The following is a 24,831-nucleotide window of genomic DNA, read 5'->3' on the forward strand; positions in this document are numbered from 1 at the left end:
CAATGAATGCTTAATTTGGTATTTTAACCTTTTCTGGTGCAGGGGATCAAAGGAATAATACATAGCTAATGTATATTTCCCCATTATTATGTTTTCATTGCTGTTAGATCTGTTTGTGGTCCAAATAATACTGTACTTAAGCATTATTAGAAGTAGTGTTTAGTAAGCGTTTTAGAAGTAGTGTTTTCCTGCTTCCGTTATTTGCTGAACCATTTCACTACTCATTAAAAACCTAGCTTCTGGGGAAAAAAATAATTCAGAGCTTACAGTGAAAAAAAAAAACAAAGAAAGAGAACACTACATCCTGTTGTTTTTCAAGACTTGTATTAAAGAATTCACATTTCATTTATACTGGAATATTTTTACAAAAAATCATGATAAATATTAAGAATATCTGAGATTATATAAATAATACAGAATTATTAATTCATCTATCATGCAAACAGTATTAATTTAGACTAGATTTAAATTATGCATTTATACTGTATTGATTTATGTGGAATGGTACTACTTTAGCAGCAAACAGCAAATCATATACAGTATAGTAGTAGTTAAGTAAATTGTATTTCCTTGAAACTTGTAATCTTAGATTTACAGTGTTCTCAGAATTTAGAAATATTTTGTTCAGGTGTGTTGTTTCACATCTAACATAGCTGTCTTTTCAGAGCTGAAAACTTCTAGTTCTATAAGAAAATCTATATATATATGGAACTAGAATAGAAACTAGAAAAAATATTGATTTAAAGATTATTGCTTATGGGTAAACATCTATAAAGTCTTTGAGGAAAAATACAGAACCACCATTTATATATATAGTAGATATAGAAGGAATATGTATTGAAGATAATATCCTTAGAAAGAATGCAATTCAGCACTGAACTCAAAACTGTTTTATCCAACTCAAAAAAGCAATTGAATTCCTAAATCATCCATATGTTTCTGGCTGGTGATGAAGGGAAATCTTTCAAGGAGTTGCTTATTCTTGTATACTCAGTCTGGTAAATATGAACATAATGAGACACATCAAAAAGAATTGCATGGAACAAAATACAATCATTTGAGCAATAAAAGAATAAAAGTAGAAAATATGAAGTACTCAATCAAGGCCATGTCGGGGAAAAGGGTGATTTGTTTCCAGGATACCTAGAGAATATCACCTCTTCTATGCAAGTTAGTAAAATCATTTTATTTTTTTAGGGATTCAACATAACATAACATAACTTTCATTTCCATGGTAGTCAAACACAGCAATGGGTAAGATCTTAACAAGTGTAAGCTTTTCAGTAATAATAGGCCATAGACCACAACTGATGTGTTTTTAATGCAAACCTAGGAACAACTGTATTGTTTATCTCCAGCAGCCCTAATATGTGATCTATCATATCAGCAACAGCCAGTTTTCACACACAGCAGGTCAGCCTTAGGTAATTGTGATCTCACTTTGCTCTTATACAGAAAGATAATGAATAGATTATGGGAAATCTGAACATTTAAAACTATACCCTTAGTTACCTTCCTTTCCCATCCCCAAATTGCAGGATCTTGTGAAATGGGAATGACATCGATGTTTTGTATAACTTGTATAAAACAAGGACTTCACCAAGCCCCGCTTCAGTATATTTGATAAGATTAACACCATTTGATTAAAAAAACACAAGCATGATTTTCGTCAATTTAAAAATGCAGCCAAACACCTCAACACCTCACTATCCTTCATGGGATAAGAATTTTTTGTTTTTTGATCATGGTTGAACAAAACTACCTCACCTCCAAGGTAAAGCACGATCCCCTGATGTAACAATAGTGTATCAAGGTAAAAATTTGCCCAGGGGTTCCTAATGCAGGAGGTATGGTAATGAAGATAAATGGAAATAGTTCTGATTCAAAACCTGTGCTGGCATGGGTGCAGTGGTCCAGCAGTGCGGAACTGCCTCCTTAGGAAATTGTACATTTAATATGTAATTCGTCCCTCAGCATACTGAAAACATATTAGGTACTAGATGGCCAATATCATTTTTATTTTGGAGCCCAGTGTGGGGCTTTGATGTTTTCTCCAGAGAAAGGCCTATTCTCTCATTGGTACTTATTGTTGATGGATGAATATCAATATAAAGCTAAGCATAACATACGTTTATCTCTCTTGTGCATTCGGTGGGATACTAACAAACACAAATATTGTCGCATAAACTCCTGTCGGGCTTAGATAATAACTAAAAGGTCGTAAAATGTCAAACAATGTTTAAAATTGTTTTCTGTTCATTTCCAAGGAGGGAACAGTTATGATATTCTATGTTTTCTGGCAGAAAGTAAAATAGAAAACAAATTGCTTTAAACAGTGAAACCATGAAAATGGGCATGATATGCATTATAGATAGAAGCAGAGGTTAATTTCATGCTGAAAAATAAAGAAGGAAAAGCTTTCTCTTCATGTTAGAATACCCTTTACCTCCCCCTACACCTTAACCCTTTCTCTATCCCTAACACCTCAAAAAGGCTCAACAACTGAAACTATTTTGAAGCTCAAAATTAACCTCTGCATTTTGCTTTGTAGCTCACACACAGACACAGCACAGTTCCCCATTCAAACCTCTTGTATATACAGTGAGAAAAGTGGAGAAATTACAATAAAAAAACTTGATTCTTGAGACGTACACAGATTTAAGAAATACTATCCATACATTCCAGCAGAAGAAATTAATGTATGCATGATTTAAATAGCCCTTACAGTACATGTGCCTGGGTTTACTTTCACTTGAACAGTGAACATGGCAGCTGTAGACAATTGATGTCAAAACTGGACTTGGTCTTGAGTGAAACAGGGAGCAGTCAAGGTTATTGAAAATATACTTGCTAAAGCTGGAGTGACTGGAATGCAAGGTTACCACTTCCTGAGAAACAGATTTCAAAGAGTTGCCACAGGAAAATGTATTCAACGATCCTTTTGGATTCTTGAAAAAAAGCAAAAATTTGATGCAGTGGGATTGGTGCTTGGAACAGGCATAGAAATGATAGAGGGCCTCAACAAGCCTCATTTGTTTTCAAAATTCTCCAGGACATTGATAGATAATTCTTTTTGAACATACGCAGAAATATGGCCCTGTTCGTTTGGTTAAGGAATCTATGTAGAATTTGTACCCAAATTATAGACCAGATGCATCCCAAAAGAGACATTTATTCATCGGAGTGTGTTTGTCCCTGAGAATAGAATTCTTAGTTCTATTTTTTAAGTAAATGTAAAAAAGACAAAAACTTGAGTTTTTGTTGTACAAAAGATGATTGAGTTTGGGTTTGTATGGCAAGTTTCTGCAAGTATTTGTATCCCCTGTCATGACCCATTTTGTACATTATTGTGTTTCTGTTTGTGTGACGGTCAGTCACACTTTGCTTTCATCCTTAAGGTCCTCACATTTCTGTCTTCCCCTGCCCAACAACCAGTGCTTGAGCCCTTTTGCCTCCACTGGAGTGCATATTGCACCATGGCTTCAGATCCCCTCAAGCGTGTCATAGAATTGTTCAGAACCCTGTGCTTTTATTATTGTGAATTGGTGATGTCATTTTTCATCAATGATCTAAATAGAGCATGAGCAGATGGTAGAAACTGTGGAATTATGAAGTTTACAAGTCGAAACCCATATCTGAATCGATTTGAAGTGCCCATTTAACAGCACATATGCCTGAGCATCAGGCATCTCTATGGTTCATTTGTAACTGAAGGCAACTGAAGTGCATACGAACTAAAAGAAACACTAAATAATTTCATGACATCTGCTCTGCATAGGGATTGACTAAATCAAAGTTACTGTGGTCGTTAATCTTCCTAATGACTGATGTGAGACTCTTCTGGGGCCATCATTCAAAAAAAGACTGAATACTTATTGTTCCTTCTAATTTCAAACTGGGACCAATGCATTGGAATCTTAGAAACCAAACAAGTGATAATTTCTCACGCAAAAACAAGTGATTTCTGCACTCTGTACAGGGGAATATACAGTAATTGTACACAACTAAAGACGGTGGCCACATTTAGAATCAAGTTCTGTTTGCCTAATCCTGTGCAAAATTATGCTGAAAAATATCAAAAGCTTTCATTTCTTTATGTAACATGATTCAAGTATTGTACAACCTCATGATTTGGGTATAATCCTTTCCCACTGTCCATTTCATATGTTCACAGGGGACTTTCATTCTAATATGCTACTATCAAACATTCTAATATTCTTTCAAAATAATGCTCTACATTAATATTCTCTAAAATATAATACGAACATTAGTAAGGCCATTACATTATTAGTTCACTGGGTTGACTTTGTCAATGCCTTTAAGGACATGGAACGTATGGGATTAATAATTTTATATTGCATTAATAATGTAGCTATTTTTTTAAACATTGCTAGCACACACATCTTAAATCTGAAACACCACTGAATGGGGTTAAATTAAAAATAAGCTACAAATAAGCTATATCTTTTTAGTGTTCTTAGACTGTGATAATTTTCTCAAATACAAGCTGTGTAAATTAAACTGAACAGGAACACCATGAACAATTTGTTACTGAGATCACGCCTTTAGCTCATTGCTGTTTAGTGGGAAAAAGAGTGCCACCTTCTATTGTTGTAACTTTTTTTTGTAAAATCAGAACGTATTGCCTGAAGCTGTAAATTACTTAAATATATGTAATTTAAATATTGTTCTGTATACCAATTAAAGCATTTAACTGTAAACATTTTAATAGTGTTAAATGTTATTTTAAAACAGGTCATTACTGGACACCTTACAGTATATGCAATAAAATTATAATTCTGTGAATAAGAATGGATTATAAAATTTCAGGCACACTGAAGTCTGAAAGACATCTGCCTACTTACATTTGTTTATACAGTATACACTGCATTTGTATGCACCGGTAGTCAAACCCAATTGTTCAAATATTCTTGATCAAACTTTCCTTCGAATGTAAAGAAAATATACAAATGTGATGTGTATAAATGCATATGCAAACACGTTCTATACATTATTTGGACAATTTTAAGGATGTGTCGTGATTGTGCCCTCATTCCTTTTTCCAAAGGACAAACAACAAATGTATTTAGGTTGCTGTGCATCATTTTGAAAACCATAACCCTCATCTGTTTCTGAATATTTTGTATTCTAAAATCTCTCTCTATGACACAGGCCACCTAATTTCCTGAAAGCTACAATGCAGATTCTCACAATAAAGAGGCCCAATTACAGTACATGTTTCTGCATATTACAGTGTTGCTGAGCCACTCTGGTATGCAATGCACGCCTAACACCCTTTGCAGCTTTAAGTTTTCAAAGCATAATTGTGTCATTCTTTTGTCCCATGCTTTCATTCTCAGCCTCTGCTCTTATTGTCTTTCTGGATTTAATCTGGGACAAATTTGTTAAAAGGAATTATACAGAGGGTCTTTGATTGTCAGAAAACTGCATAGCATCTAGGAGGACCTAAGAATTAAATCAGCTTTGAAATGCAATTTCATCCTATTTGGATCAAGAAATAAATGTATCGTCATCCTTGAAGAGAAAGTTCTATTCTAAAAGATACTACGTCAACTACTGTATCAGACTCTTCCATGGTGGTTTTAGATCAAGAATTTCTATTGCATATTTCTGAAAATGCCATTCAAATATAAACCTCCAAAGACACTTAGACTCTGTTTTATTTCTTTGAGTGGGTAATGTATCATGATCTACACAGTTTGGTTTTAAGTTAACTTTCCATTGAGTTAGGCACGTCAGGTTTTCTGAAATGATAAAGGTTATGCTGCTGGTGTATGCAGACATTCTGCTTGAGAAACCTCATTAAAACAAGTCAATCCTATTGGAAAGCTGGTATTGTTTCAAAAAATTAGCCTTAATACCAAAGCTTAGCCTGTATTAAACATTTTAATCTTGCAAATTCTGATAATCCCCAACTCATTTTTTCTTATCTTCATTGTTTTAATTTGATTATATTTTTAACACCTTTCATAAGCAAAAATAGCACTCGGGCTTGGTCAAGATAATTTAACTTCCTCTTGGAAAAGTACATGTGACAATCACCTTATTTGTGGAGTGTCAAGTTTCTGTCAGTATCTTGGACACACACCGAAGGGCTTGATGCAGGTCAGTTTAGTTAATTACCTGGTGGTCAGTGTTATACTGCAAGGTGAAACCAAAGATCAGACATTAAATGTATTGTCAAGTCACATGAACACTCTGGACCAGAACTGTTTTTCATTTAAATTACTTTTACTCTTTTTTTATTGTCAAGCTCTTTGTGTATTATACAAGTACCTTATAAATATTTTCTCAACACTGTATATTTTAAATCAGAGTAATTATTTTGTATATAATATGACATTGCTATTAGCTGGCACAGCTGTGAAATAGTACCTTCGCAATTACTGTGAAAGAGGAAAAATCTATAGCAACTCTAAGTTCTTGCTTGAAACTTGGCATTAGCATGAAACAATTAAAATCATTTCTAAATTAGTCTGACAGCAATTTGAAAAATCTGCAATTCTTTTAGCATCCTAATAAATTATGTCTTTCATCAACCTCAGTGTTGTTCAGTCTTTTCCCATTAAAGATGGCATTTGTTAACCTTTTCAAGATTTCCAAATATCTTAAATATTGGTATATCATGATTTTATTACATGTAATAAGAAATTAGATTCTTAAAGAACAACATTGTCTGACAGATATCAGACCATTCTTTCCCATGTTCAAAAATAAGGCAAATTAACCATTAATCCTTATTTGGTCCCAGACAAGTATTCTTTGGAATAGGGTTTTTTCAGTTTCAAAAATTGAAAAAAATGGATATCCATTGTTTGCAGTTTATTTTGCAATAATGGTAAATGTAAAAATATAATAACTTTAAGTGCAGTGAACACGTAATTTGTATATTTATGTAATCAATATGCAGACGCATTTAAAATTTGATTATGGTTTCCTTGGTATTTAATGGGAAGTCTTTTAGCTAATAGAAAAAATACATTATGTATTTCAAGTGGTCTTTCAAATTAATCGCACCCGAACAATCAGATTCAATTCAATTTGTTAAAAATAAAATGTGAAAGCAAACATTAGTAATACTTTATTATTGGTGTACGTCTTGTTTTAGATAAGAATATATTATTTATATAGGAACAAGTAATAGGTTTATTCCATGCTGAAAAAAAGAAGAAAGAGAACACAACATTTCAGCCGTGGGGTATTATTTAGTATTACAACAGAGTGTTTATCTAGAGCTCTGCACATCTTGCAGCAAAAAAGATCCATGCATCTTGCATGGAAAAGCTCCACCAGTAAAGTGGTTCATACATTACATACATATGTAATGTATGTAATGTATGTAACTCTTTCTTCTTCTTCTTTTTTTCAGGAATAAACCTATTACTTGTTCCTTTGCAGCCTACGCATGCTGACGCAGCTACCCACCTGAACTATTATTTATATATTATTGTGCAGGATGAAACTCAACAAGATTTGTCTTTTAACTGTTTAGTAACATTGTACAAAAAGGTGTGAAATGCTGTACGAAGGCAGTTATTCAATTATTGTAATATTAATGAAGAACTGAATATAAAGGTGGTTATTATATTGGATTGCCCAGTTTATTTTTATAGCTTACCTCAAGTCTTTTATTTTTAGTGTTCCACAGCCTGGGTTTAAAGTTTCCTCTACTGAACATTGGGTTTTTAGTTGCCTGGTGTATATATACTGAATATCTCAATCTAAATTAAATATTAAATTATTTTCTTTATTATTAAATATTTTCTTATTTAATATTATTAAATAACTTACAAAGTGCATAGCCCTACAATTATTTTTTTTCTAATTCTCAGAATTGTAACTAATTGTTATTCATTTCATTTAGAAGTATGATTAACTTTTTTCATGTCCTGATGAAACAGTTACTTCAAGGTGAGTTATAGCCACCTCACTCTTTTTAAGAATAATTTATATGCAGTTAATAAGACCTGTTTTAACTGTTTCTTTCTAAAATAATAAGGAAATTAATCCACAAAAGATTCATGACAAAAAGTAAAAAAATAACATTCAACAGCAAAACATATTGCATCCCACAGGCCTATAAAGCGGAAAGCTGGAGTCAGTAAGGTCAAACTTCAGCAGCATGTTAGGACGCCCTTTAAAAGTTTAAATGCAGAAAGAAGTTAATGCTTTGCTATTTCATTTTAGAGTAATCGATATTTTGAGCACTTTAAAAGCAAGTCACAGGGGGTTGTTGCTTGTCAACTGTGTCCACCTCACATTCCCTCATTTAATTATTCTGACATTGATTGGTCTAACATCAATACACATTTAAACACATTAATTCAGCCCACATTAACATAGCAGCTTAGATCTCCCTGCATTAAAAATATGCATGTGATTTATCTATTTATTTTTTGACAAACTTTGCTGGCCACACTGCATTGGAAGTGCACCTAGCATACTTAAGAACTGATGATATGGTCATAAGGATAAAGAATGTGCTTACTGTGAGTTGGATTAAGCGTAGTGAGAAAAAAATAAAAATTCATGTTTTTAAATCTGTGATTTTTGCCAGAACAGCTCAATGCCTGAATAGTCCCTTAAGTCATACAGAAGCAGAACAAACAAACAAGAAAGCAAAAGAAAATTCAGTCTAGAAAGTGTAGTGAAGTGAAAGGGACTGTTTCACTTCAATTAATCTCAGCAATGCCACATAAATTAATCTACGACATTTTCTTCTTTCTACAAGCAGGCTAGTTTTTAAATGAGAAAAATAACAATGCTGAACATTTCCCCGTGAAACGTGTTTAACTAAGATGAAGATAGCTGTGGAAGATACCAGCCTTGGGTATGAAGAGAGATATCTTTCATAATGGAGCGTATGGAACCGATTTAATGCTGATGTTATAAAAAAGATTTCAGGCCGCTAAAGAACTGCTCAGAACGGTGATTTTAGAAATATATTTCCCCCATTCTTATTGAAGCAGACATTACCATTTAAAGTCAGGGTAGCAGCTCCTGCCAAGTTAGAAATGAAATGAATTGTGTGTAGCCTTCTGAATCACAGGAATGGAAAGAGTACCTGTGTATATAGTGTATACATTTTAGTAAGAACTAGGAATTCCACTCCATTTCAACACAATAATGCATATCTGAAATCTGCACTTTTTAGCATAGTACTGGGAGGAATTCCAAAGCACACTGAAATTTAACTCTTTGCATCATACTCTGTGTACATGCCTGAGAATGAAAAGAGACAAAATAAAGTCCTCATTAGACAAAGAGCTGATGGTGTAGTGTGATGAGGAGGTTATACCTGTTGAATGTCAATCCCTGGTGAGAATTAAGCAACACAGTTGCGGAAAGGAACCGATAGGCCTTCATCCTAAAGAGATCAGTGCCTTAGTTAGTTTGTGTGTTGGACGCTGAACTAAATCAGTGCAGATTGTTGCTTGTTGTCTATGGTGTTCATAGCTTGCATTTCTAACCTGTGAAGAGAGAACCACATACAGTCTGCCAAGGTTAGGCCCCAATCAGGGAGATGAAGAGTTACAACACCTTGCTGAGATCTAGGTCCAAGTGCATTAGTCTGGACAGGATCGTTTAGGCACCTGCAACCTGAGTTCACAGAACCAGATCTGATCCTGGAACTGCACTTACAGGACTGCCCTTTCTGCAGGCTCATCCTAATGTGACAGTGTTCTGAAAAGACAGCATACAAGTACATCCTCCTGCTGCTTGTGTAGCAGCTACTTTCATTTGAGATTAAAGGCTATGCCCTGGATGCCCTACTTGCCAGATTTGAGCCCCACTTAAATGTTTTTGGGATGAGCTGGGGTGACAGTGGAATCTAGCGCTCAGAGACCAGTGAACAGGCACATACAGTACACTGTACTTGTCCAAGCTCTATAAGGGGGTTGAGACAGAATCCTTCAAAACATTACCCAAAACCTGGTGGATGTGTCACAGATGTACAGTTTTTTTTTTTGCTTCTAATGGTGGCCTCACACTCGTAGTAGGACCCTTGTTGATCATCCATGGGGATGACAAATGTTAGACAGCATTAAGAGTTTACCTGTCCTGTCAATTCAGTATTCATTTAAACATTTTTCTGAAAATTAAGGTTTTTTTTAGCTTCTTTTGATGCTCAATATATATCATAAAAACACATTTACCTATATTAAGTCTGCAAAAGTTTCAAAACATACTCATTTTTCTTGAAAATACTGAATAAGAAAGTAAATTGGTCAAGGATTTGTTTAATAGGTTAAACATTTTTTTATTAACCAACTTATCTCGGTTTTTAACAAAGTTATTCTTTTAATTATGAGGGCCCACACCTTCAAATATTAAATATTTTGTCCTGAAAAGACTTATCGAAAGGCGTTAAAAGGTGAAAACTAATTTATGAAAACATGTACCCTTTTACAGTATTTGTCATAATTGTGATATTTTGTTGCTGGTTATTTATTCATTTTTGGCAGTTGTTGTAATGGTTTAATTAAAATCTGAAACTGTCAACATTCATTTCAGTCAGCTCTTGTAAATCCGGTGCTTCTTTTCTTGTTTTGCTAATGTAACTGCAAATCTTATAGTGCCGTGCTTGTAATTTATGCCTAATTTGACTCCAAATTACAGCTTTGTATTTGATAAACATGCATATTCCGAACCACTCTAATTAGATGTATAATACTCATATTAGCAGAAGTAATTGCCTATCATTAATTATCTTTGCACCTACAAAACACTATTTTAGAATAAATTAAAATATTTATCAGCTTGTAAGGTCCTGATTATTAATTTTTATTTTATGCCCTTAGAAATGTTTTACCACTGACAAATGAAAATGCAGCATGCACTCATCTACCATTTCTCCTCTCCTGCTGCTTCCAGGCTATCCCCTAACTCTTTCGACAGTGAGACAGATCCATTTATTTTTATGCCCATCCATTTATTTCCTTAAATATGTACAATTATGGACCCACAGTAACTGCTCAGTGGGTCCAATCTTATAGTACTACCTTGTAAAACTTAATGGGGTATCTATACATTTTTGTAGGTGTATATATACAGTATATATTACTACTGTAATGTAATGTTCTTATTTTTGTGTACATTTCAATGCATTTTTAAAATACTTCCCCATCTCATTTGGATTTTAGAGTCAATTAGACACAGATACAATGCTGTAACTCAGCCAATTGTAAGAATGTTCATTCACAAGGACCTTAAAACTCCCAAGTTTTTTTTAACCAAGGGTGACACATTTTCATATAGGAGAAGCGTGTGTTGCGTTGTTCTGAAGTTTAATTTCCAATTAAACTTATACAAGCTTGTCTAGAAAATGGAATTGCATGCACAGTGCACTTCCAAAGTAAGTGCTGAGCTCTGTCTGCCTTTGACTCGTTTACAACAAGGAAAAAAAAAAGGTTATAGTGATGCTAATGAAACTGCTTTGTCACTTCTCAAATCCGTGGAGCCAGTGGTTGAGAGAAACATGTTTCTTGGAGATAAGAACTGGAAAAAAATGAATTACACTGAACAGTTAAAAGCTTTGGTCGCTTTAATTTTTTTCCCTTAAGTTTGCCCAGTTTGACGTTATGATGTACTGTAGTTGGGATGCCGCTACTCATTATCTAAAGTATGTTAACAACAAGTGTACATGATGGGACCTATTCCCATTCAGATGTCATCAGCAGTGAAGAGTTACTATCAGAGAACAAGGTCTCTGACTTGTGAGTATGATCATGCAGAGTATTTTATGCACATCAATTAAAGGCACATTTTAAACATGAATGAAAAAAATCCAGAGCAGTATAGTTGTTTTCCATTAGTAAAAAAAAGGTTACCCGTCACTGTATGTAATGAAGGCTGGTGTGAACCTTTTTGTAAACCCATTTTATACAGCTGTAATATTCAACATCTGTCTGTAACTGATATACTCTGAATGTTTTCCGAGTTGTCTGTTACAAACGGGCATTCTTATAAAGTGGTTAAAATATTGTGCTTTTATCTATTTTTTTAGTGTTTTAATTCTCTTTATATAATAACCTCTTATTCTAAGATTGCAATTTAACTTGAAGGGAAATGGCTGTAAAATCCAGAAATGTAGTAGGGTGTTTGCTGTTTATCTAGAGAGGCGGTTCAAAGCCATTTTAAATAAGTGCAAAGGTTTCTGGTTTATTGCATAGCGTTTGTCCTTTCATTCTGAGTCTTTGCCCTTTCATGGTTTGTAGGATAAATCCAATTCCCTAGATGTGTATTGACAGGCAGATTATTGCACGGGTCCTGAGGCTTCTTTTTAGTTTTCATTCATAGCTAGTCACCCATCTCATTCCGTCTTTAATCTCTCGTAGTCCCCTTTCTGATGGGCTTGTACGTAAGGTATCTTTAGAGAGTCTGGTTAGACTTTGATCATAAAAGTGAACTTACACACCATTGATGTGTAGCTTGCACATCTTGTAAGTATCCTATTAGAGTACTCAGGCAATCTAGTTGCCCAGTTTACAAAATCCGACTAATCCATTCAATAACAACTCTTAAGGCTTATCAAAGACATATTTGTTTACAGCTGTCACTATATCCTTGATTTTCTGTTGTAAAATCAAGGGCTATTTTGCATTTGGTAAATCAGAGTAAGTCCATCTATGGACTGTGTTGTTAATGCACTGTGCAATCTGAGACTTAGACATTTCTCATTTAAAAGTGTGGTTATAATTATTATTTGTGTGTGGTTTTGGTATTTGTAATTATTTGTTCAGAAATCATACAAAGATATCTATTGCTTTTCTTACACAGACATGTACTAAGTAATCTGACACATTGAGAATCTATTAATGCCTTAATGAGTCCACACTTTTTTTATTGGCAGGAGTTCTCAATGAAGAGTTAGCTTGTCTCTACTCATTATACAGGAGTGTCTTTCCCTACATTAATCTTACATTAGAGTTTTTATTCTCTGTTGTTTGTCACCACCTGGGGGGTTGTTGGTTTAATAGTGTTTATGGTGCTCTGTCATTATGTCATGCTCACTACACAATTTATTCCTGCCTTTTGAAGGCATTTAAATTATATCTAAATTAATATAAATTTATTGGCCAGCAAACATTTCTGGCAACTTTAGTTTTGAAACCATTTGTAAGGCTTGTCAGGTTTCACAGCAACTCGTGAAAGAAAAGCTGAATCAATATGTTAATTGAAACCTTAATTAAAAGTTGGACACCACTGACATTTAAATGCATTTTTACATTTTCATTCCTTTTTATAGATAGTACAGATATAGGGAAAGCCTAAGGTGTAAATGACTTTGAGTTCTAATCAAGGTGGTAGGTAGTGACAGTGTGCAGACATTAGTAATATAATTGTAGTTTGCTTCCAGATTTTTTTCACCTTTTACAGCATAAATGAACATTTTTGCCTATAAAGTTGCAATTCTAGTTGTTCAGAAAGAAAATAATTTCATTAATGAAGAATGTAATAAAATTCTCATGAAATTAAGCATTCATATTCTTCTTGATACATGTAATTTGAGAAGCAATTAAGTTTAGCATCTAAATTTGAATCTGGTTGATGGTCTCGTGTGTTTATGAATCAGGGACTGCTCAATTGGTTCAATCAATTGATCAATCTGTTGTCGGGTCACTTATTGACTTCATTGACTAGACCAGAAGACGTAAGGGGGAGGTGTTAGGGACAGTTGTATCATGTTGTGTATATAAATGAAATCCAGCTGATGGGTAACGTAAAAGGTGGTTTCAAAGTTATACCGTAGTCCATCATTTCAAATTTGTTTCTCAAAAGAGTGACATAACACTTTTCAAAATTCAGATACACCACCTTTGATAATGTTATGTTTTAGTAATCTAAACTATACACACTTTTGAAGGCAGTATACTGTATATAAAATCATATTAAACATGAAGCAACAAGGATAGCATACCAACACACCAATTTAAGAGTTGTATCTTACCATGAATTATCACTACCTATACCTCCAATAACCTATCTGCTGTGCGGTGCTTAATGTTCTGAGCACACTGAAAGCAAAGCACTTTCATGAATGTGACTTTGAGATGAGCAAGAGAAGATAATTTACATTAAAAATTAATTGAACATTTAATGAAACTGTTTCTCTCGTGTCATCAGGTAAATCGATTCTCCCTCTTGAAATGTAAACTACAGATTAAATAAGTTATACAAAATGACTTACTATAATTAAAATGTTCATTTTAATTGCCCATTGCAAAAATCAATGTTACTTCATGCTAATCTTTCCCTGGAGTTGACAAAAGTTCACAATGTTAAACAGCATGTTTCAGGCTACCAGTGTCCTAATGTCTTCTAAACTTAGAATGACAACTTCAGGATAAGTGGGTGAGGAAAGCAGTCTTGAAAATATATACTCCCAAAAAATATACAATATATAAAATAAATGACAAATATAGAAAGAGTTTTATGAAGTAATGTGTCTATTACTGTCGTTCTCTAATAAATACCAGTGAGTTAATTGGTAGTTTTAACTGCCAGGCAGTGGGTGTTTTGATAATGTGGCCCGGGCTAAATCCAAAAAACAGTTTAATCAGCAGTGACATCTGTCAGATGAAAAGATATTGTCACAAGGCTTAACAAGACATCTACATTTCTGTGGTTCTTTTCTCCACAATCAATAATTCCTACTTATCACAATATCACAGCATTTCTAAGAGTCACTGCTTAAAAACTACTTCAATACACACAGTGTTTGAGACAGTCTAAGGTATTTTTTAAAAGTGTTTTTTGTAAACTCATTTCAGATTTAAAATGGGAAGTACTGTTTTCAGTGAGTGAAGGCAAGCAGTGCACCTTCTTTGCTGGGAGGGATGATGGGTCCTAGTTCTAAGCTGAGGTTTAGTGAACATGAAGCTGGATGTTTCACGCTTGTGCAGAAGTGAAGCCCTTGTGTCAAAGTGTGTAAGTGTATACATTTTAGGCAGAAGAAAATAAGAAATGACAATAAAAACTGCCAAGCATATTGGTCTATCGTGTTCTATTCATCCTGTTAAGTTGTGCAATAGAGCTAACTCTATTATAGTTCTTCTCACACAGTATTGCCTCTAAGAAATGGTAACTCCTTTTTCGAAGGACAGCACAATTTATACAGAAAACCCATTCAATTACTTTCTTTTCCAGGGAGTTAAATTACTGAGAGGGTGGCAGGCCATTGGCCTGACAATTTTAAATTGCTTGAACACAAAGCCTTCTGTAACAAGGACAGCAGCTTGGGGGTAATTTTCTTGTTTTTGGAACATTTAGATTCTATACAATACAAGAGGAAATACACTAAATCTACATGTAAATTGCCATACAGAATAAGCCATAACAAGATTACTCTTAAATCAGTCAAATCACGTGCCACCAGGGATGCTTCCTCCATTAGATAAGTTTAGAAATAATAGTTAAATACCTTTTTAAAAGATGTTTTTTGAAAACGTGCAACTCTTTAGTTGCTGCCTGTGAATTTTATACCCTTTTCATTAATATTTCATAGATATAAATAAATATCTTTGCTGTAAATGTTTTTAGTGGCTGAGAATAGTTGGGTTACTGTAATTCAGTGTTGCATATAAGAAGTGTATATATATATAAGTGTATTCGGTATTTACATGATCTTTATGTTCTTTTCTGGAAAGAAAACTGAGTCATAGTTATTCAATAAACCAAGGAGAATTCTTTAACAAGATAAACATTCTAAAGAAGATTCTGAACATGATAGGGTGGCACCATCTCAGACAATAAGACACTTTATGGACACATTTATTCACATTTTTCACAAATGTATCTTATGATAGGCTGCCCTATGCATATACTGTATAATATTGGTATCAGTCTTAGTGACAATATGTTACAGATTACACAGATACTCCTGTTAAGTCTCCAGTTTCTTCAGACAGGGTTCCAAGTTTTATTAGGACACAAACCACTTCAGTCAAAACTGTTTAAGCCATAATTACAAAAGAAAAAAAAGATTCAGTATTACATGTAGGAATGTCAGCTCTGGAGGGTACAGGCATCATTACATACAGTAGAACTCTCACTTTGGTAGAGATTAATGACCCACTACAGCAATCTTCACAGACAATCAAGGCTAGCATTGCAGGTGTGATCTTTAATTGTAGAGTACACTGTATTCATAAGGGTTTTCTTCCCCAATAATTGTTTCAGATGAGGCCATTATTTCTCTGTGATTTTCTGGTTTAATTTATATGATGTGTACAGTACATCCTCACTGGGTGATATTTATTCCAAATTTTTCAAAGCTGTCAGTAAAGAGATTTATACTAATGCAAAGACTGACATGCAGGAGATCATGTCCTTGTAAATATCAACAGAACGAAAGTGTTAATTTCTAATTAGTACCCTTTTTTTGAAGCAATGGCAATTCAGCTAATTGGGATGATTTGAATATCAATTCTGGCAGGAAAATGAGACACATCAGGAGATAGGTTTGTTATTTAGAAAGCAGTGCTGAAAGGCTTTTATGAATAAATAAAGTTTATAACATAGTATTTATCTGAAGACATAAATATTTAATTTATGACAAATTAAATAATTACAACCAATTATTTTAGTGTCATTGATGCTAAATGCATTACTATTTTACTTTGGAGTGATTTAGAATCTTTTCTTACTCACAGATTCCCCTGCATAATTGAAAATGAAGGTGTGTTAAAAAATTATCTGTTTTAGAGCCTTACAAGCTGTTGATGCATCGTCATTCCTTATCCATCTCTTGTGTTTCAGCTCTAAAATCTCTTTGTATGAGAAAACAGTGGCCTGGATTAAAAAAAAGGCATCATTGTAGGCAAATCACTGATGAAAGGGCATATTTCTCCTGCCAGCACAGTTGGTTACTAAGCCTGTGAAATGCATTTAGCAGGTTTTTGCTTTTAGCTCTTCCTCATTTCCAGTGGATAGCATGATACCCAGCAGCCGTTACTTTGCCTGCGGCGTCTGGGCAAAATCAATTTCTAACTACTGTCTGCACGCATTGTAGAGACTTTTATTCAGATTCCCACCAGCAATCTGAAGCACCTTCAAGAACAGCAGTACCTGATTTTATTTTTTGTAAATGACAAGGTTGTAAATGCCTTTTAAGTAATCAGAATAATGAAACTCCTCCTTTCCACACAGAACCTGGAGGCCACAATGAGTGCACATCTATATGCTGGAGTGAATATAGAAATGTATTATATTAATTTACCACTTAGGAAAGACAGCCACCTGTTTTCTTTAGCACCTGTGCATTTGGGGCCATGGATGTCTGTAAAAATGACCTATTAAAACTCAATTTTTCTATTACCGCACTTACTAGTACTATATTTATTCAACCAAAGTTGCCATAGATAAGAGTCTACTAAACAATAAAACTATCGAACTGTTTGATCATAGAGCTCTAGTGTGGCAAAAGAAAGGAAAACTAATGTGACTCTTCCACTGCTGTGCAAATAAAACATCAGTAAGTAATTCCTTTTGTTCTTAAAGTTTTCTTTTAAATTCTTTTGTGCTTTTTACACCCATGTACAGGTTGAGCCCATCAGTCCAGACTCCGTCATCACTTCACATGTCGGTTGTATAGTGTTTTGAAAGAATGGGTAAGAGATACAAGTTACAGTACGTGATTAAAAAAGCAAGCAAACCGATCGGTAGGTCAGAAGATTGCTTCAGTTGTCTGTAGACTGACTGTCTTAGGAGGAGTAAAAAATACTTTTGAATGTCATCTTGTTAAATTAATTATGTAAGAATGCATACTGTACTTTATGCTTTTGTGTTCAGTGGAAATGTTCAGAACTATACATATATTATATATGGTTGGTTTGAGATAGCTTTTCAGTCTTCATGATTTGTGTAAATAGTATTGGAGTCTTTTCTCAGTGCTCATTAATTCTGATCCTTTGATATATGAAGAAATTACAAACACTACATACAGTACAGTACATGTATATTGTATACTATACTACGGCTCTCTTTTTATTAATGATTTTCAGGTGCTAGTCCATGATTTATGAATCACAGGAGAAATGGTTTAGATTGTCTCAGCCATGTTATAGTATATCTCAAAAGGACTACCAAAATATTATCAGTTATAAAGGTCGAGTGTGGTACATTTTGGCACATAATCATTTCTAGTTTGGCTGTTGTGGGACAGTTGGAAATGTTTCAATCTGCTAACCCATAACACATTGAAACTTCTGGTTTATGTTACCATATATTACCATTCATATGAAATATGTTTGAAATGACAAACACTGAAATAATTTCTCTTTTGCTTTTCAAAATAAAACTTTACAATATGGCTTCTCATTGCTATTGAGATTTATAAAGCATTAATAGAAAAGAAATGGACTGAAGATTACCTTATAAACGGCAACATACGGGAGATAAATCCATAAATTATGCATTTTTTTCAGTATTTCATTGGAAGTGGCAAGAGAATTAATAAATAATACTGTAAGAAAATTATGGCTCCTGGAAGTGTCCTGTACTGACCTTTCTGAGTAATTGAGTTATATGAAAAAGAAACCAAAATGGAAACCTAATATACACAAAAATCACAGTTCTGATTCACTTAATTTTAGATTAATCAATTGGAAAGTGTATTTTAAAGTTAAACAATACTGAATGTTCATTAAAAAGTCTAATGTTCCTGGGGGAAGGGAGGGATAATATATGCGTAGTGTATTGTCTTTAGCTTTACAGTAGACATTATTCTTCCATTTGAAAAAAAAACTATAATATAGCTTTCCAAGAGCCAAATTGCATTGTCCTGTATAGTATGGAATATTAACTACAAGAAACATTGTATGAATCTCCTCCAAATACTCTTGAGACATTAAAACATTTACTTATTACTCTTTTACATAAAATGAGGTTGTATTATGTCATTCATTGCCTGTGAATAATAATAATAAACTTCAGTCCATGTATAAAATAATTAGAAAACAAGAATAAGCAATCTTTTTTAAATCTCAAAAGTGTTTTTTTTTAGCTTCTGTTGCATTCAAAATCTCTTTGGATTCTGCTGTGGTACGATTGTAGATATGGTAGTTTGTCCCTGTTGTTAATATTAAGATATAATCACTTTATTGGCCATATACAATTTCTTGTATTAGGAATTTGTCTTTTAGCATGCCCCAACTTGCTCTCCATGAGACAGAATGCTGGTAAACAGTGCAGTTTAATCCCCTGGATATCTGAATTGATGATGTATAAATTTATATCAGTATCTCCTGCTTTCACGTTCTCATTAAGTTAAACGGAAGACAAGCATTTTACAACAACAAAAATACTCTTAACATGATTTGCACTGGCTTACCACAGAGCAAAAAACATACCGTAGATCAAGGGTTTATCCTATTGACTCCTCCAAAAGCACGGCTATGCCCGACCCCCAAACATGGGTACCACGAGACTTCTTCAAAGACACACCTAAATATACTATCCTCTCATGGCAACCAGCTTTGATAATGAATCATATTACTAAAGGGAGGTTCTAGACCTTGATGGACCTGATATGCTTAGCCCTCCATTAAGTGAAATGCTTGTTGATTGGTTTAAACCATAAGCTCAAGTCATTTCATTATTAGAACATCATAAACCTTTGAAGAGCCCTTTGATTTAAAGTCTTAAAGCCGTGCAATGATTCATTAATATCTAAAGAAAGATACTTGCAGGATTTACTATCTGAATGCTGTCAAAATCGAGGTTGAATTATTAAATTACCCATTTAGCAAAATGATGGAGTTCCCTTCTGCATACCACTCAGTGTGATCCCGCTGTGCTAATTTAGCTTTGTGGTTGTGTTGCCAAGAAAAAAAAAAGGGTGATGAAAATTAAGCTCATAGCAGAAGGCAGTTACCAGGTTCATACAAGAAGGAAAGCTGGCCTTGTAGGACGTGATTTGTATGCAAGTCATTCAATCAAGCAATGCTTTTGGTGTCACAGGTGGTTTCAGAGGCAGGAACTGACACACTGCTGGAACTTGGAGAAATGCGTATTCCACCACATTTGCTCTACAGCACATCCAAAGGATCTGGATATATTCACCTCTTGAGCTTCAACAGTGTGTCAGACGCAGAACCATCCTGTCATACCATGAACATACTATATGGGCAGCATTGTGGCACTGTGGTTAGCATTGCTGCCTTCCAGTCCTGGGTTCAATTCTGGACCTGGGATGCTATCTGCATTGAGTTTTATTGTTCTCCCTGTGTTCATATGGGTTTCCTCAGGGAGCTCCAGTTTCCTCTCAAAGTCCAAAGATATACCATACCAGAAGGTTAATTGGCTTCAGGGAAAATTGGCCCTAGGAGTCACTATGTGTCTGCGTGTGCCCTGTGATGGACTGGCATGTCATCCAGGGTGTGTCCTACCTTGCGCCTGTTGCTTGCTGCCATAGGCTCTGGCTCCCCTGTGACCCTGGATTGGATAAAGCAGTTAGAAGATGGATGGATGTATTAACGAGCACCTGCCTTGACAGAGGACCATGTAACAGAATGCTGGGAAACCATGCAGTTTAACCCCTGGACTAAATTTCGGTACCGTTTTGGTTTAAAACACCTCCTCAAGTCCCTGCATGCGCTGCCACACTTTCTATGAGTCGCAACACTTTTTGTTATTGTTTACCAATGTGATCTGCATTTCCCTGTTGTCATGTAAATTAACTGATAGTCATCTACAGCACATTGAGAAAATTGGAAGTATGCTGTGAAGCATCAGAATGTACATCTGTTTCTCTGTTTTCAAATGCAGGAAAACCTTGAAAAGTGCCTCATAGGGGCCTCACATTTTTAAAGAGACTTTTTGGGACTTTGAAGGTTTTCCTCGATAATGTACAGTACAGTTGAAATGATTGATTGACATAGCTCTTCAGGACGACCTTGAAGGATTTAACTGATTAGTTAAAGGTACCTATAAATTTCCAGCCCTGGTGTCTCAAGGGCAAGTTGTGTGCACCTGTTATAAAACCTTCAGTACTAAAAAGAGAAAGCCAATGGCTGAAAACCATTAAGTATAGATAGGCTGTTGATGCTTTGATTATGCAGCAATAATTTTATTGCACCTACTTGCTGCTCTCCACAAGCATAACAAGAAAGTAATTAAGTGTGAAAAAACAATCGATACTTACAACAATTAAGAAAGAAAGTCAACAATAAAGCTGTGAAATAGTATTATGTGAGGGTTTAACTAATTTCTTCACCATACTGTTCCAGGTTGGGCACAGTTGTGTTCAGTTTTGTCAGAATCACTAGTCACGTTGTTCAAATAGTTTGTCATGCAGCACATGGCAGCACTATCATGGAACTCACTTTTAAATACAATACTAAGGAAATTCTGATTTAAAAGAAAACTAATTTGAGGTAACGTTAATTTTGAGAACACCACACACAATCAATTTAAAGGTTTTGTTACTCCATCTGATCCATGCATTTTTTCATACACATAAAAAACTCCTAAAAATATAATGCTGTAATTTACATGCTTTGCTCATGGAGAAATCGAATACCACAGGAATGTGAAATACACGAGGTTCAGGGCTGTTCTTTTGTGAGTTAATACTGAGGCAATAACACAGCAGGGCTTGTACTACTTCAGAGTGAGTTGTATGATCCCTTGGCCCAACCCATCAGTATAATACATTAATTTTTAATTTTGTTCCTGTACAAGTTATTGAAGAGAGGTCTGCACCATTTTTGTTGATGGATTTAGCAAGCTAAATTGTATATGGGGGCCTGTTTTGGCCATGCAGTAAAAAAAACGTGCTATGGTATCTCACAATTGCGACTTTATATCTCAGAAATGTGACTTAGAAACTCAGAATTCTGACTTTATATCTCACATTTGCGAAATAGCCCACATTTCATTGTCTGTCCCTTTGTTGTAACGGATTCTGGTTCTAGGGCTTGTGCCCCTCGCTGCTCCCACCCTAGTTCGTGCCTCACTGCATTGGCTCAAACTCAGGTCGTGCCAGCTGAGCTAAAGAAGACCACTCAAAGTTCTGTAGTATACATAAAGGATGAACCAGTTAATAAAAAAACAATTATCTTGGGTTGTTACATGTATGAGGAAAAAACCTTTGCAACTTTTTAGCTCAAAGGACGTTTCTGAAAAATGGGTTTAATTGCATCTGCAAGACTGTGTATCTCAAATGTACAATACTGTATAACTTCCTACTACTTGCTATTTGTTTAATGCCTCATTAGTGATGTAAGTAGAGGTATCAGCATAAAACACTTTGTATACAACTAAGTATATTAAGTACTTTAGGTATATTCAAATCTACTACACTACAGTATATAACTTTTATTACTGTATGTATATGCCTAATATACAAAATGATCTACTGTATATGGGTGTATGCACTGCATTGACCAAAAGTAGCCCTAAAAGCAATAAATGGAAGGAAAACGAAAATATGATTCAGATTCTTGCATTTTGAATTTAAAGCACAGGTATATTAAGCAATAAAGCCAAAATGTATGGGGTATTCCTGACTCTTAGCCTATTGTAAGCCATGAACCATGCTCACGGAGAATAAAATTCAGCATCAAATTTCAAAAATGGAAAACTTGTCAAAAGTAGAATTTTACCATTGTTGATGCATTCTCCTTGCTTGTATGAGGTTGCTTAGTCATTTCAGACTAATATTTGATTCTTTAAAGTATATTTTCTACTGAAATGAGTGAAGGATTGTGTAAACTCTTTGATCAAAGCCCTAACCCTAACCTATGCAAAATGCCGAGCTAGGGTTAGGGTTAGGATTCCACCTAACGTAGACAAATTTTGATAGCATGACTGTGTTTTTGGGCAGGATTAGAATTGGGGAAAAGTAATGTTTCACTCCTATCTTTACTTTTTTTTTCTTGCATATATGGGTGTATGCACTGCCTTGACCAAAAGTAGCCCTAAAAGCAATAAATGGAAGGAAAACGAAAATATGATTCAGATTCTTGCATTTGGCATTTAATGCACAGGTATATTAAGCAATAAAGACAAAATGTATGGGGTATTCCTGACTCTTAGCCTATTGTAAGCCATGAACCATGCTCACGGAGAATACAATTCAGCATCAAATTTCAATAATGGAAAACTTGTCAAAAGTAGAATTTTACCATTGTTGATGCATTCTCCTTGCTTGTATGAGGTTGCTTAGACATTTCAGACTAATATTTGATTCTTTAAAGTATATTTTCTACTGAAATGAGTGAAGGATTGTGTAAACTCTTTGATCAAAGCCCTAACCCGAACCTATGCAATATGCCGAGCTAGGGTTAGGGTTAGGATTCCACATAACGTAGACAAATTTTGATAGCATGGCTGTGTTTTTGGGCAGGATTAGAATTGGAGAAAAGTAATGTTTCAATCCTATCTTTACTTTTTTTTCCTTGCATATATGCGTGTATGCACTGCATTGACCAAAAGTAGCCCTAAAAGCAATAAATGGAAGGAAAACGAAGATATGATTCAGATTCTTGCATTTTGCATTTAATGCACAGGTATATTAAGCAATAAAGCCAAAATGTATGGGGTATTCCAAACTCTTAGCCTACTGTAAGCCATGAACCATGCTCACGGAGAATAAAATTCAGCATCAAATTTCAATAATGGAAAACTTGTCAAAAGTAGAATTTTACCATTGTTGATGCATTCTCCTTGCTTGTATGAGGTTGCTCAGTCATTTCAGACTAATATTTGATTCTTTAAAGTATATTTTCTACTGAAATGAGTGAAGGATTGTGTAAACTCTTTGATCAAAGCCCTAACCCTAACCTATGCAATATGCCGAGCTAGGGTTAGGGTTAGGATTCCACATAACGTAGACAAATTTTGATAGCATGGCTGTGTTTTGGGGCAGGATTGGAATTGGTGAAAAGTAATGTTTCACTCCTATCTTCACTTTTTTTTTCTTGCATATATGGGTGTATGCACTGCATTGACCAAAAGTAGCCCTAAAAGCAATAAATGGAAGGAAAATGAAATATGATTCAGATTCTTGCATTTTGCATTTAATGCACAGGTATATTAAGCAATAAAGCCAAAATGTATGGGGTATTCCTGACTCTTAGCCTATTGTAAGCCATGAACCATGCTCACGGAGAATAAAATTCAGCATCAAATTTCAATAATGGAAAACTTGTCAAAAGTGGAAATTCACCATTGTTGATGCATTCTCCTTGCTTGTATGAGGTTGCTTAGTCATTTCAGACTAATATTTGATTCTTTAAAGTATATTTTCTACTGAAATGAGTGAAGGATTGTGTAAACTCTTTGATCAAAGCCCTAACCCTAACCTATGCAAAATGCCGAGCTAGAGTTAGGGTTAGGATTCCACATAACGTAGACAAATTTTGATAGCATGGCTGTGTTTTTGGGCAGGATTGGAATTGGGGAAAAGTAATGTTTTACTCCTATCTTCACTTTTTTTTTCTTGCATATATTGGTGTATGCACTGCATTAACCGAAAGTAGCCCTAAAAGCAATAAATGAAAGGAAAACGAAAATATGATTCAGATTCTTGCATTTTGCACTTAATGCACAGGTATATTAAGCAATAAAGCCAAAATGTATGGGGTATTCCTGACTCTTAGCCTATTGTAAGCCATGAACCATGCTCACGGAGAATAAAATTCAGCATCAAATTTCAATAATGGAAAACTTGTCAAAAGTAGAATTTTACCATTGTTGATGCATTCTCCTTGATTGTATGAGGTTGCTTAGTCATTTCAGACTAATATTTGATTCTTTAAAGTATATTTTCTACTGAAATGAGTGAAGGATTGTGTAAACTCTTTG

Source organism: Lepisosteus oculatus, chromosome 21 (assembly GCF_040954835.1).
Source record: "Lepisosteus oculatus isolate fLepOcu1 chromosome 21, fLepOcu1.hap2, whole genome shotgun sequence".
Taxonomy (NCBI): Eukaryota; Metazoa; Chordata; class Actinopteri; order Semionotiformes; family Lepisosteidae; genus Lepisosteus; species Lepisosteus oculatus.